Below are 15,843 nucleotides of genomic sequence, written 5' to 3'. Positions count from 1 at the left end.
CAGACGCCTGAGAGTGAGATCTCGTGGGCGTAGCAGCAGAGTGTATTGGCAGTTTAGCAACCTCCAAAGGTTGAAGTTTCCTCTTTTTAATAAAGGGGGAGGGCAAGTCCTGCACACTGCTACGCTTAGAGGAGGCTCCAGTGCGTCCAGAAGCCAAACTTTCGGCGTCAGAGAGAGGGTTATCCGTGACCTTCAACTTCTGTAGCCACAGAAGGAGGCGGCCCTCTCTATCCTTCAAAGTTTTCTTTGACAAAGTCCTGATGGTCAGGGTAGAGACAGTAGATACATTTTTCGTGAGGGTCCTCTGAATAAAGCCTCAACTTCCCACAAGAAGCGCAAGGGCGGAAAAGAGACTTCTTACTTGAAGACATCAAGAAAAGTTGTAGAATCCAAAGCTAGAGAAAAAACAGGGACACTCCCTTCACCCGACGTGCGGTAGAAAATCTAAGGGCCTAAGCTTCTGAGGAGAAGGTTCTAGAGGGTGTTTGCGCCTGATTGGCTGGAGTTTGGACTATTAAAACGACATGGATATGTCACTCAAGTGATTTCTTTTTCAATGCATTCCTATGTGTCAATGTTATCCTATGGTACTTTTGACTTTAATATGCATTTTATTTTATTTCATATGTATACTTATATATATATATATATTCACTTAAAAAACCATAGGTTTCACACATGTTATAGTTAGGTGGACATTTCACTCGTAAAAAACCATTGAAATTCCCCCGTTATAGTTAGTTCAGCTAACTATAACTCACGCGCCCGCAATCCACTGCTGATGACGTCACATATTACATCACTCATGACATGGTCAGTGACATCACTGATGACATCTCAAGTGACATCACTGATGACATCATCCTTGTGTAAGAGTGGCAGACCTCCTCTTATTCTAATATAAACTTTGATACACACATTGAAAAATACAAAGTAAAGTTTTGAAATCTATAGAGATACAAATACCAGTTACAACAACCTATTCAGTAATTCCAAAATCTACATACGCATCCACTCATTCATCAACACTTATATATAGTCACTCATACATGTACTCAGTCATCATATCTACTCATACACCTATACATCCTGTTACACACCTACACTCATACATAGAGTTACTCACACACATACTCACACATGCAAATAAACATCAATTTACTTGCATATACAGCTATACAAACACCACTAAACTTACTTCTAAAGAAACGTACACATACTTACTCTCTTAAACAATCACTTATAGAAACACATACTTATTTATACAGAAACTCTTCCAATCTCTTACTCTCATATATCCTCGCTTATATACATCAATACTCACATATACTAGTTTAAAACATATAGACTTACTCATAAAGACACTATTGAGACAGTCATTCACTCTCTTACTTACCCATACACACACTCATTCACCCATACTGTCCTGCTCACATACTGTCTTCAAAACACATACAAATAGTGAGTCACTCATTCATGCATCTATACGCTAAGTAACATCCCCCATTGAACCATACAGACACTCATAGTGATACTCTAAAAACGAACTAATAACCCATATACACACTCATGTAGCTACTCACCAACCCATGCAGCCACGTATACACAAAGTGAGACACTGATACAGATATTTAAATATTTAAACATTACTCACTAATACTTGTATTCACTAAGATACTGACGCCTCCCTCCTTGAAAGTATTAATAATTTGGTCACCAACACGGTGAACGAACTCATGCCCAATGTGTTTGAGGGGGTTGGCATCGATTATGTTACCGAGACTCACGAATGCTGTTTTGAGCAGCTTAAATCTCTTTTATCCTGTCCATGCTTAGAAGGCCCGCCTAAAAAACTTGGTTCCCGTCAGAAATGGTACAACGGGAAATGTAGGGAGGCCTATAGCCAATTAGTTAAAGCGGTTAAGTCTCGGGTTATGAGTGATGTCAAGTTAGCTAGGGTACAGTATAAAAAAAAACAGTGGGATGCTAAAAGAGAGTGGGAAGATAGGCACTGGTCCGATCTCCTGGATGCATCTACATCCAATAACCAGACTAAATTCTGGGAACTTGTAAAGTGGGGCAGAGACCCAGATTCGAAAACGCCTACAAATCATGTCTCCCCCGGAACTTGGGTGGATTTTTATGCTGCCCAATTTAGGTCTGAGATCTCGGAATCCTCCACCATGTTGAGTAATGAGTATACACTGTTTGATCACGGTGGGGTCCTGATCTTCTCAGAACAAGAAACTGAATTGGCCCTGGGTTTGACTCAGCGGGGGAAAGCACCGGGGATGGACCTAATCCCCGCTGACTTGTTTAAAGCCAACCAAGAACTTTGGGTACCGTACATTACCAGGCTAGCCAACGCAATTGCTAAAGGAGCTAGAATCCCAAAGAGCTGGAAGGGGGCTGAGATCCTTCCAATCTACAAAAAAGGAGATCGGTCTAATCCGGGCAACTATCGCCCGATCAGCCTTATTGATTCTCTTCAAAAGGTCATTGCACGAATGGTCTTAGGTAGAGTCCAGGGCTGGATGGTCTCTGAGGGCATTCTGTCTCCCATGCAAGCAGGCTTCAGATCTGGTATCAGCACCATCGACCAGGTGTTTAGACTTTGTCTGATTTACTGGAAGGTGGTGCTGTTGGGCGGGGGAAAAAGTTTCGCCGCTTTTATTGATCTAAAGGCGGCTTTTGACATGGTCCCGAGGGCTAAACTGTGGCGTGTCTTGAGAGACTTGGGTTTGCCCTTGGAACTATTGGATTTAATTGTTAAACTGCATGAGGACAATTCTGCAAGGGTCCGGTGGGGAGGTCAAGGACAAGTGATGAACAGTTTCCCAGTAACACGTGGGGTTCGTCAGGGGTGTGTCCTGGCACCCACACTCTTCCTGTTATTTATTGACCAGGTAGTAAATTTTTTCAAGGCCTTCCCCACTGATGCTCCCTCCCTGGCTGGGAAGAAGTTCCCCATGCTTATCTTCGCTGATGACACTCTGCTCCTCTCTAAGACTAGAAGCGGTTTACAGCGGGCTCTGAACCGCTTTGAGGAGTTCTGTGTCATCAATGATTTGAAGGTAAACGTGGGCAAAACTAAGTTCATGGTTTTCACTAAGAACACTTCGGTTCGGAGCTCGGTAAGGATGGGTGGGGCTAACTTGGAACAAGTAGATCATATGACCTACCTAGGGGTTACCCTAGACTTTCGCCTGCGATGGAAGGAGCAGGTTGTCGAACAGCAGCTTAAACTGGCCCGCCTAACTGGCTGTCTCCTTAGGGAACAAAGGAGATCGATCACTAAACGTGTGCTCCCAGCGCTAAAAATTTATGACGCAAGGATTAACGCTGCTATTTTATATGGAGCAGATCTCTGGGCGTATATGGACCTTTCTAGTCTGTTCAAAGCACAGTGCAAGTTCTTGCGGAGTTTAGTGGGGCTACCGCAATCAACTCCATCTATACCCCTTTGTTTGGACTTAGGATGTAATCCAATAAATGAGATGGCGAGGTTTAGATTGGTAGCCCTTTGGAGACGGATTTGGTCTTCTCCCTACCTAGCCATATTTGCTAATGAACTTGTAGAAGTTAGGTCCATTGAGGGCTCCGGGAGAATTCCATGGCTACGCATGGTAAAAACCATTCTGGTGGAAATGGGATTGGAACAGCTGTGGGTGTCTCCAGGAACCAATGTGTTTCCCACCAAACAAGAATTTAAAGCATTGTACTGGGCCTCAGTTCGGCAAACCCTAGTGTCCGCTTCTAGTTCTACAAGTTTAACAGGAAGGTTCCTGGCTAATAAGTTGGATCCCTCCCGTGAGAACTACTGGGATATCATTACCAGACCCCTTGACAAGAAACTCTACCATCAGTTTCGGGTGGGATCTCTGCCCTTGAATTCATTTACTAAAAATTTGGGTACTCGAGCAACCAAATTTTGCAAATGGTGTCCTGGCCATAAGGAGACTGAGGGCCACCTTTTATTTGCCTGTCCCATGTATAAAGACCCACGTAGAAAATGGATAAAACCTCTGTTCCAACGCCTTACTTGCAGTAGTTCTGTGGAGGCCATTCGGGCATTGAAGACGAATACCTCAGAGTTGTTTGTGGTGAGCACAGCGAAATTCCTTGGCTGGGTTTGGATTATTAGAGCTAACAAACAGATAGAAATGATTGCTCATCCGAATTGTATTTAAAACTTTTCATTCCAAAGATGGACATTGTATAGTATTTTAAGATGGTTTTTATCGACTGATTTTATGCTTTTAAAAATTTATATAGATGGATTGTCTAAATACAAATGGGATGTTTAACAAGGGTTTTTTTAAATGTATAGCTTTTATTGTGTGCAAAAAATATTTGTAAACTGGACAGTATATGGTGATTGAAATGCATGGTTCAAACTGTATGCATTAATTTTGCTGTCTTTTATGATTTTATTATCGAAATAAAGACATTAAACCTGAACCTGAACCTGAACCTGAACCACTAAGATACTGTTTATAAGCCAGTTATACAATTAATTTTTACAAAAAAGAACATCCATTTAGACACTTATTTACCCATTTATTCTTCCATAAACCTTTAGATATACATATATAAAAAATATTTTTTTTTTAGAAAAACATTCACTGGATGATGTCATCAGTGATGTCATCAGTGATGTCATTTGAGATGTCATGAGTGATGTCATGATGTCATGAGTGATGTCACTGACCATGTCATGAGTGATGTAATATGTGACGTCATCAGCAGTGGATTGCGGGCGCGCGAGTTATAGTTAGCTGAACTAACTATAACGGGGGAATTTCAATGGTTTTTTACGAGTGAAATGTCCACCTAACTATAACATGTGTGAAACCTATGGTTTTTTAAGTGAATTTGCAAGGTTTTTTAAATGCTAATTCCTAACTATAACGTGTGTGAAACCTATGGTTTTTTAAGTGAATTTGTACGGTTTTTTAAATGCTAAGTTATGTATGTATTATTATATTTTTTATATATTTTTTTTTACAATAAACTACTTATGTATATAGTTGTAGACTGAATGTATCTTGTAATATGGAATGGCTCAGCTCTTTTTTTTTTTGAATTTGGCTAAAGTTGAACAGCATAGTTAATATCTTCTATAAACTTATAAACAGTTTACATTTTTTTTTTTTTTTTAGGGTTCTTCACGGTACATGCTCCGTGTGCGCATGTGTACGTGCTCCATGTGCGCATGCGTACGTCGTGCGTGCTCCGTACGCGCGTGCTCAGTACTCAGTACGCGCATGCGCGCGTGCTCCGTACGCGCATGCACGTGTGCTCCATACGCGCGTGCACCATACGCGCATGCGCTCGTGCTTAGTGCGCGCACCGTGCGCGCACGGCAAGTCATGTGATTAAGAAACAACACTTTTCATTGGTTCATAGTAGTTTCAGTTCCAGAATCTTCCAACACCACACCCAGGCAAGTCATGTGATTAAGAAACAACACTTTTCATTGGTTCACAGTAGTTTCAGTTCCAGAATCTTCCAACACCACACCCAGGCAAGTCATGTGATTAAGAAACAAGACTTTTCATTGGTTCATAGTAGTTTCAGTTCCAGAATCTTCCAACACCACACCCACTCCCCTCATTATTTCTTCTGATTCCCTGGGAGAAGGAGCTGAGCAGCTTTTCCAGTACTCCAGTACTTGAGAATGGCAGAGCAGCCCTCACCTTCTGGGAGTGAGCAGGAGACCCTTGTGCCACAGAGGCAGAAGAAACAGAAAGACTCTTTTATATGGCAATTTTTTACATTTCCAGAGGGGCAGAAGAAGGTGAATGCTCCCAAAGTCACCTGCACTCTTTGTAATGCTGTCTTATCAAGAGGAAATCCTAAAAAGAAATACTCTTTTAGTATTTTCACTATGATCAGGCACGTTCAAGTAGTACATCCTGTGGCTTATGCTCGAGCTGCTAGAGACAACCCTCCAGCAGCTCAGCCGAACACATCCGCAGCAGCTCAGCCGAGCACATCATCGGCAGCTCAGCCGAGCACTTCATCTGCGGCGGCAGCTTCACCTTCTTCTGTTCCTCTGGATACGCACCCTCTGTTTGAGAGGGTGCATATACGGTGCAATGGGTGCCAAGCTCTTATCTCTTATGGTGACACCAGCATTAACCTGATAGAGAGGAAGATACAGCAGCACACATGCTCCTCGCCATAATTATTTTCATTTTTTTGTTTTTCTGTTCCTCTGTTCCTCAATTAACACAACGGCTCTTTTTAGAGCCACCTAACATCTAAACACTTAAACTTGATTTTTAATTCTATTTTACGAATTTTTTGCCACCGTGCGTGCACCGTGCGCGCACCTCGCAATTTTTTGAAAAAAAATAAAATGTTTTTTTCGCCCTTCGGGGTCCTTCAAGGACCCCCTGACAAAGGCTAGGGGGTCAGGAACTCTCTACCCTGCCCCCTTTTCACGTTGTCCACCTTTCTTTTTCACTGTCACACACACAACACACAAAATGGCGGCTGACACTTCCTGATTTCGACCGATTCGAATGTTGACTGACACCAATCAGAATTACGCTCGTGCACGTTAGGGTGCGCGCATGGTGCGCGCATATAGATATATATGTACTTTTCACTGCAATTTTCTCAGGAACTACTGAACAGATTGACACATATATGCAAAAGGCACATGCCTGACCTGAGGACTACCACTTTGCCAAATTTCAAGTAATTCTGTTCTGCCGTTCGGGGTGTACCTTCGACTAAAGTTCCTATGGGAAAATGCATGGGGAAAATGCGTTTTGGGACCCCCTTTTTTTCTCAGCCCCCGCTTGATGAATCACCCCGAGACTTTCAGGGTAGGAGCTGAGCGGAGCGCCCCATTAGTTTTGAGAATTTCACGAGGATTCGTCAACCGGCGCCAAAGTTATTCAAAATAGAATTTTGAGATTTCCTATGGAAACTCGGTCCTGACGACTGGGAATATTCAAGCATGTGAATCTATGAAAGACACCCCAATACTGGAGAACAGGCAAGCTGTAGGAGTGGAGGAGACAGATGCACACTGCTGCAGCATGCCAGTATAACCTACCTGATCTTTTTTTCGGTGCCTCGTTCTCCGACGTACAGTTTGTTCTCTAATCCTGCATACGAGTCCAAAATGCAGCCAGGAAGGTCTGGCGGCAGGTGGTGGATTCCGAAGTCCTCTAGGTGAATGCAAAACAGCAGGCAGGTCGGTGAGGAGTAAATAAACAAAGAACACATCACTTTCCTGCTGCTGTGACTCCTCCTTTTATTGGCCCATTGGCGAGCGCTGGATCAATGCAAGGACGAGGTAGCATTCACTGGCATTTTTGTGAAAAGTCCAGGCATGTTACAAAAGTGGCGACTTTTTTTGCATATCGCTATATCCTGGAGGGTCTGAATGACACAATGCTCCCCAACATATTCATGCCCTGTGGGATACAGTGGCCCAAACTCTGCCGGCAAACACAAGCTATTCAGGATAGATGTGTTGCAGCAAAGTTTGTAATATGTTGTGACTTGGACACAGCCAATTGCTTGGGGCAGGTGATTGGCACGAGTGTGGACCTTCGGAGCATTGCCTGGATTAGGCCTATACGCTTCTCTAAAGATACCCAAGCATCGTTAATGGACAAGCTATTCGATGGCTCTCACCTTTTAAGCAAGAAAGCGGACTAGGCCCCAGACAGATTCCTTGGGTCTGTCTGCCTCCGCCACGCAATTTCATCACAAATCTCGTCCCCTTTTGGCTACAGTAGGGTTTTTCAACACTGCCAGCGCCAGACCCTGCTGCAAACAGAGCAGGTCTCCCAGTTCTTTCATGGCCATGGCACACAAAGTCAATGTCCAGGACATCAAGCCATTGAGTCACCTGTTGCTACAACTGGTGCAGCTGCAAAACCTCTTTGTGTCCTTCCAGACACTGACTCACCCTATTGTAGGCAGTACCCAACATTTTCTCCAGTGAATTAGATTATGCCAGTGGCAGACCCCTCTCCCTATTCCTCCCAGACCGAATAGTGGTGACGGATGTATCACTTCTGGGATGGGAAGGCCATATGGGAGACAGAGATTAGGGAACCCTCGTCACCCGCAGAGACCCAACTCCACATCAAGCTGTTGGAGTGGGAGCATTTCACTTGGCGGTGAAGGTCTTCCTGCCCACCATCACAGGAGGGCTGGTGCAGCTTCTCACAAACAAGACAGTCAATGATGATGGTCTCATCAGGAAGTGTCACACAAACAATCGCCCGATCAGCCTTATTGATTCTCTTCAAAAGGTCATTGCACGAATGGTCTTAGGTAGAGTCCAGGGCTGGATGGTCTCTGAGGGCATTCTGTCTCCCATGCAAGCAGGCTTCAGATCTGGTATCAGCACCATCGACCAGGTGTTTAGACTTTGTCTGATTTACTGGAAGGTGGTGCTGTTGGGCGGGGGAAAAAGTTTCGCCGCTTTTATTGATCTAAAGGCGGCTTTTGACATGGTCCCGAGGGCTAAACTGTGGCGTGTCTTGAGAGACTTGGGTTTGCCCTTGGAACTATTGGATTTAATTGTTAAACTGCATGAGGACAATTCTGCAAGGGTCCGGTGGGGAGGTCAAGGACAAGTGACGAACAGTTTCCCAGTAACACGTGGGGTTCGTCAGGGGTGTGTCCTGGCACCCACACTCTTCCTGTTATTTATTGACCAGGTAGTAAATTTTTTCAAGGCCTTCCCCACTGATGCTCCCTCCCTGGCTGGGAAGAAGTTCCCCATGCTTATCTTCGCTGATGACACTCTGCTCCTCTCTAAGACTAGAAGCGGTTTACAGCGGGCTCTGAACCGCTTAGAGGAGTTCTGTGTCATCAATGATTTGAAGGTAAACGTGGGCAAAACTAAGTTCATGGTTTTCACTAAGAACACTTCGGTTCGGAGCTCGGTAAGGATGGGTGGGGCTAACTTGGAACAAGTAGATCATATGACCTACCTAGGGGTTACCCTAGACTTTCGCCTGCGATGGAAGGAGCAGGTTGTCGAACAGCAGCTTAAACTGGCCCGCCTAACTGGCTGTCTCCTTAGGGAACAAAGGAGATCGATCACTAAACGTGTGCTCCCAGCGCTACAAATTCATGACGCAAGGATTAACGCTGCTATTTTATATGGAGCAGATCTCTGGGCGTATATGGACCTTTCTAGTCTGTTCAAAGCACAGTGCAAGTTCTTGCGGAGTTTAGTGGGGCTACCGCAATCAACTCCATCTATACCCCTTTGTTTGGACTTAGGATGTAATCCAATAAATGAGATGGCGAGGTTTAGATTGGTAGCCCTTTGGAGACGGATTTGGTCTTCTCCCTACCTAGCCATATTTGCTAATGAACTTGTAGAAGTTAGGTCCATTGAGGGCTCCGGGAGAATTCCATGGCTACGCATGGTAAAAACCATTCTGGTGGAAATGGGATTGGAACAGCTGTGGGTGTCTCCAGGAACCAATGTGTTTCCCACCAAACAAGAATTTAAAGCATTGTACTGGGCCTCAGTTCGGCAAACCCTAGTGTCCGCTTCTAGTTCTACAAGTTTAACAGGAAGGTTCCTGGCTAATAAGTTGGATCCCTCCCGTGAGAACTACTGGGATATCATTACCAGACCCCTTGACAAGAAACTCTACCATCAGTTTCGGGTGGGATCTCTGCCCTTGAATTCATTTACTAAAAATTTGGGTACTCGAGCAACCGAATTTTGCAAATGGTGTCCTGGCCATAAGGAGACTGAGGGCCACCTTTTATTTGCCTGTCCCATGTATAAAGACCCACGTAGAAAATGGATAAAACCTCTGTTCCAACGCCTTACTTGCAGTAGTTCTGTGGAGGCCATTCGGGCATTGAAGACGAATACCTCAGAGTTGTTTGTGGTGAGCACAGCGAAATTCCTTGGCTGGGTTTGGATTATTAGAGCTAACAAACAGATAGAAATGATTGCTCATCCGAATTGTATTTAAAACTTTTCATTCCAAAGATGGACATTGTATAGTATTTTAAGATGGTTTTTATCGACTGATTTTATGCTTTTAAAAATTTATATAGATGGATTGTCTAAATACAAATGGGATGTTTAACAAGGGTTTTTTTAAATGTATAGCTTTTATTGTGTGCAAAAAATATTTGTAAACTGGACAGTATATGGTGATTGAAATGCATGGTTCAAACTGTATGCATTAATTTTGCTGTCTTTTATGATTTTATTATCGAAATAAAGACATTAAACCTGAACCTGAACCTGAACCACTAAGATACTGTTTATAAGCCAGTTATACAATTAATTTTTACAAAAAAGAACATCCATTTAGACACTTATTTACCCATTTATTCTTCCATAAACCTTTAGATATACATATATAAAAAATATTTTTTTTTCAGAAAAACATTCACTGGATGATGTCATCAGTGATGTCATCAGTGATGTCATTTGAGATGTCATGAGTGATGTCATGATGTCATGAGTGATGTCACTGACCATGTCATGAGTGATGTAATATGTGACGTCATCAGCAGTGGATTGCGGGCGCGCGAGTTATAGTTAGCTGAACTAACTATAACGGGGGAATTTCAATGGTTTTTTACGAGTGAAATGTCCACCTAACTATAACATGTGTGAAACCTATGGTTTTTTAAGTGAATTTGCAAGGTTTTTTAAATGCTAATTCCTAACTATAACGTGTGTGAAACCTATGGTTTTTTAAGTGAATTTGTACGGTTTTTTAAATGCTAAGTTATGTATGTATTATTATATTTTTTATATATTTTTTTTTACAATAAACTACTTATGTATATAGTTGTAGACTGAATGTATCTTGTAATATGGAATGGCTCAGCTCTTTTTTTTTTGAATTTGGCTAAAGTTGAACAGCATAGTTAATATCTTCTATAAACTTATAAACAGTTTACATTTTTTTTTTTTTTTTAGGGTTCTTCACGGTACATGCCCCGTGTGCGCATGTGTACGTGCTCCATGTGCGCATGCGTACGTCGTGCGTGCTCCGTACGCGCGTGCTCAGTACTCAGTACGCGCATGCGCGCGTGCTCCGTACGCGCATGCACGTGTGCTCCATACGCGCGTGCACCATACGCGCATGCGCTCGTGCTTAGTGCGCGCACCGTGCGCGCACGGCAAGTCATGTGATTAAGAAACAACACTTTTCATTGGTTCATAGTAGTTTCAGTTCCAGAATCTTCCAACACCACACCCAGGCAAGTCATGTGATTAAGAAACAACACTTTTCATTGGTTCACAGTAGTTTCAGTTCCAGAATCTTCCAACACCACACCCAGGCAAGTCATGTGATTAAGAAACAAGACTTTTCATTGGTTCATAGTAGTTTCAGTTCCAGAATCTTCCAACACCACACCCACTCCCCTCATTATTTCTTCTGATTCCCTGGGAGAAGGAGCTGAGCAGCTTTTCCAGTACTCCAGTACTTGAGAATGGCAGAGCAGCCCTCACCTTCTGGGAGTGAGCAGGAGACCCTTGTGCCACAGAGGCAGAAGAAACAGAAAGACTCTTTTATATGGCAATTTTTTACATTTCCAGAGGGGCAGAAGAAGGTGAATGCTCCCAAAGTCACCTGCACTCTTTGTAATGCTGTCTTATCAAGAGGAAATCCTAAAAAGAAATACTCTTTTAGTATTTTCACTATGATCAGGCACGTTCAAGTAGTACATCCTGTGGCTTATGCTCGAGCTGCTAGAGACAACCCTCCAGCAGCTCAGCCGAGCACATCCGCAGCAGCTCAGCCGAGCACATCATCGGCAGCTCAGCCGAGCACTTCATCTGCGGCGGCAGCTTCACCTTCTTCTGTTCCTCTGGATACGCACCCTCTGTTTGAGAGGGTGCATATACGGTGCAATGGGTGCCAAGCTCTTATCTCTTATGGTGACACCAGCATTAACCTGATAGAGAGGAAGATACAGCAGCACACATGCTCCTCGCCATAATTTTTTTCATTTTTTTGTTTTTCTGTTCCTCTGTTCCTCAATTAACACAACGGCTCTTTTTAGAGCCACCTAACATCTAAACACTTAAACTTGATTTTTAATTCTATTTTACGAATTTTTTGCCACCGTGCGTGCACCGTGCGCGCACCTCGCAATTTTTTGAAAAAAAATAAAATGTTTTTTTCGCCCTTCGGGGTCCTTCAAGGACCCCCTGACAAAGGCTAGGGGGTCAGGAACTCTCTACCCTGCCCCCTTTTCACGTTGTCCACCTTTCTTTTTCACTGTCACACACAACACACAAAATGGCGGCTGACACTTCCTGATTTCGACCGATTCGAATGTTGACTGACACCAATCAGAATTACGCTCGTGCACGTTAGGGTGCGCGCATGGTGCGCGCATATAGATATATATGTACTTTTCACTGCAATTTTCTCAGGAACTACTGAACAGATTGACACATATATGCAAAAGGCACATGCCTGACCTGAGGACTACCACTTTGCCAAATTTCAAGTAATTCTGTTCTGCCGTTCGGGGTGTACCTTCGACTAAAGTTCCTATGGGAAAATGCGTTTTGGGACCCCCTTTTTTTCTCAGCCCCCGCTTGATGAATCACCCCGAGACTTTCAGGGTAGGAGCTGAGCGGAGCGCCCCATTAGTTTTGAGAATTTCACGAGGATTCGTCAACCGGCGCCAAAGTTATTCAAAATAGAATTTTGAGATTTCCTATGGAAACTCGGTCCTGACGACTGGGAATATTCAAGCATGTGAATCTATGAAAGACACCCCAATACTGGAGAACAGGCAAGCTGTAGGAGTGGAGGAGACAGATGCACACTGCTGCAGCATGCCAGTATAACCTACCTGATCTTTTTTTCGGTGCCTCGTTCTCCGACGTACAGTTTGTTCTCTAATCCTGCATACGAGTCCAAAATGCAGCCAGGAAGGTCTGGCGGCAGGTGGTGGATTCCGAAGTCCTCTAGGTGAATGCAAAACAGCAGGCAGGTCGGTGAGGAGTAAATAAACAAAGAACACATCACTTTCCTGCTGCTGTGACTCCTCCTTTTATTGGCCCATTGGCGAGCGCTGGATCAATGCAAGGACGAGGTAGCATTCACTGGCATTTTTGTGAAAAGTCCAGGCATGTTACAAAAGTGGCGACTTTTTTTTGCATATCGCTATATCCTGGAGGGTCTGAATGACACAATGCTCCCCAACATAATCATGCCCTGTGGGATACAGTGGCCCAAACTCTGCCGGCAAACACAAGCTATTCAGGATAGATGTGTTGCAGCAAAGTTTGTAATATGTTGTGACTTGGACACAGCCAATTGCTTGGGGCAGGTGATTGGCACGAGTGTGGACCTTCGGAGCATTGCCTGGATTAGGCCTATACGCTTCTCTAAAGATACCCAAGCATCGTTAATGGACAAGCTATTCGATGGCTCTCACCTTTTAAGCAAGAAAGCGGACTAGGCCCCAGACAGATTCCTTGGGTCTGTCTGCCTCCGCCACGCAATTTCATCACAAATCTCGTCCCCTTTTGGCTACAGTAGGGTTTTTCAACACTGCCAGCGCCAGACCCTGCTGCAAACAGAGCAGGTCTCCCAGTTCTTTCATGGCCATGGCACACAAAGTCAATGTCCAGGACATCAAGCCATTGAGTCACCTGTTGCTACAACTGGTGCAGCTGCAAAACCTCTTTGTGTCCTTCCAGACACTGACTCACCCTATTGTAGGCAGTACCCAACATTTTCTCCAGTGAATTAGATTATGCCAGTGGCAGACCCCTCTCCCTATTCCTCCCAGACCGAATAGTGGTGACGGATGTATCACTTCTGGGATGGGAAGGCCATATGGGAGACAGAGATTAGGGAACCCTCGTCACCCGCAGAGACCCAACTCCACATCAAGCTGTTGGAGTGGGAGCATTTCACTTGGCGGTGAAGGTCTTCCTGCCCACCATCACAGGAGGGCTGGTGCAGCTTCTCACAAACAAGACAGTCAATGATGATGGTCTCATCAGGAAGTGTCACACAAACTTGTTTGACAGCGAGCCGAGGATTCACTGGCTGCAGTTGTTTGGTCCGACGAACGAGTGCTGGAACTGCTTAGTTGAATTTGACTTCCTCCCAGGTACGCTGACCCGAGATACAGAAGAATCCTTACTAGGTTGCAATTGAATATAGTGTGAGAAGCATACGGGTGAGGCAGCAATTTACAGTCCTGATGAGACCATGGTAATTAACTGGAACGGTCGAAACATTGACTATACAGGGACAATTTCATATAAATTAATGTCTTCTAAGAATCGCCTTTGCTTAACTCGTATTGTACAAAAGTAATTTACAGCCCTGTTTCTGTGTACAATATGTGGAGCGGACTGTTTTATCATCATATCACTTTTATCTTGAGCACTGCGCAGTCATCACTCAACGATTTATATATACACTTGCTGCTGAGAATAAAATTAGAGTTTTGGGAAATGAAAAGGCCTCATCTGAATTCTAATCATGATAAAAATGATGAATTAATATCTGCCCAGGGCCTGCATATGTGATACAGACCTGTGAGATAATGAACTCATAGACCCCTGTACTTGTTCACAGTGCGCATGGGAAGCGCTTATATGCATCTCCGCTCGTCACCTCTGGAGCAGAATTACTTTGACACTGAGCTGCACGATGTCTCCTACTGCGTGCAGCAGGACTGCTTTAAAGTTTGAGGATCCAGTTTGGCGTGTGGGGAATATTCACAAGGTGAGGAATCTGCAGGTAAAGGAGTATCCACCAGAAAGAGTGTTACCGAAGGCAAGTAAGAAAACAAGTTACTTACCTGTAACTACAGATATCCAGTATTGGTATCTTACGTTGATTGATATGCCTGAATCATTCCCAGTCGTCGGGATAGGAGTCCTGGTAAAATACAAAAGTAGTGCTATAAGTAATAAAGAGGCCAAAGGCTATATCTTAGTAGCCTATCTACGTCCTTATAGGAAAAAGGACCAAAGGTCAGCTCCAACCAATCAGCTACCAGCATCCTCTAGAACACTCCCAGCACAAGCCAGTTCTCCTCAGATTTTCCAAGCACAAGTGGGAAATAAGTATCCCCAAAATCACTGAGAACTGACTCTCTGGGGAGGAGGGTGGGTGCATGTGAATCCATGAAAGATACTAATACTGGATAACTGTGGTTACAGGTAAGTAACTTGTTTTCTTATCCAGTATTGGGGTATCTTTCATAGATTCCCATGCCTGAATCAGAATAGCAAGCAGTACCCTAATTGTACTGTCGTTAGATGATTGTGGGAGACATGTATTTGTAAACTCCCACTGGACATCCATAATCTTGAAATATTGTAATGACAAAGCAATTAAAGATAATAATCATATTAAAAAAAACAGCGGACATAAGCATGAGAATATATAAATATATCTTAAAGCATAGTAACTTAGAAATTGTGAAACATAGGAGCATGAATACTGTAACCAATATACCAGTAAAGAAAGAAAGAAAGCTAATAGTAGACAAGCCTTTAAGAAATCTAAAGGATCTGACCTTAGTGAAAGAATTGGAGTAACACAGCTTGTCCAACCGATGCATCCTCCCTTTGTGCAGATTGGAGGCAGTAGTGTCTTGTGAACGTGTGGACATTCTTCCATGTCGCAGCACAGCATATTTTATCCAGAGTAACCTCAGCAAACAAAGCTGTAGATGCAGCAACAGTTCTGGTGGAGTGTGCTTTAGCCTTCACTGTGAGAGGTTTATTGGCTTTCTTGTGGCAGAATTGAATTGCAGATGCGACCCATCTGGCTATTGTGGCTTTTGGTACTACAGTTCCATGTTTTCCTTGACCGCATGCCACTA

This window comes from Triturus cristatus, chromosome 4_2, assembly GCF_964204655.1.
Source record: "Triturus cristatus chromosome 4_2, aTriCri1.1, whole genome shotgun sequence".
Taxonomy (NCBI): Eukaryota; Metazoa; Chordata; class Amphibia; order Caudata; family Salamandridae; genus Triturus; species Triturus cristatus.
Note: the sequence above shows the minus strand (reverse complement) of the source record.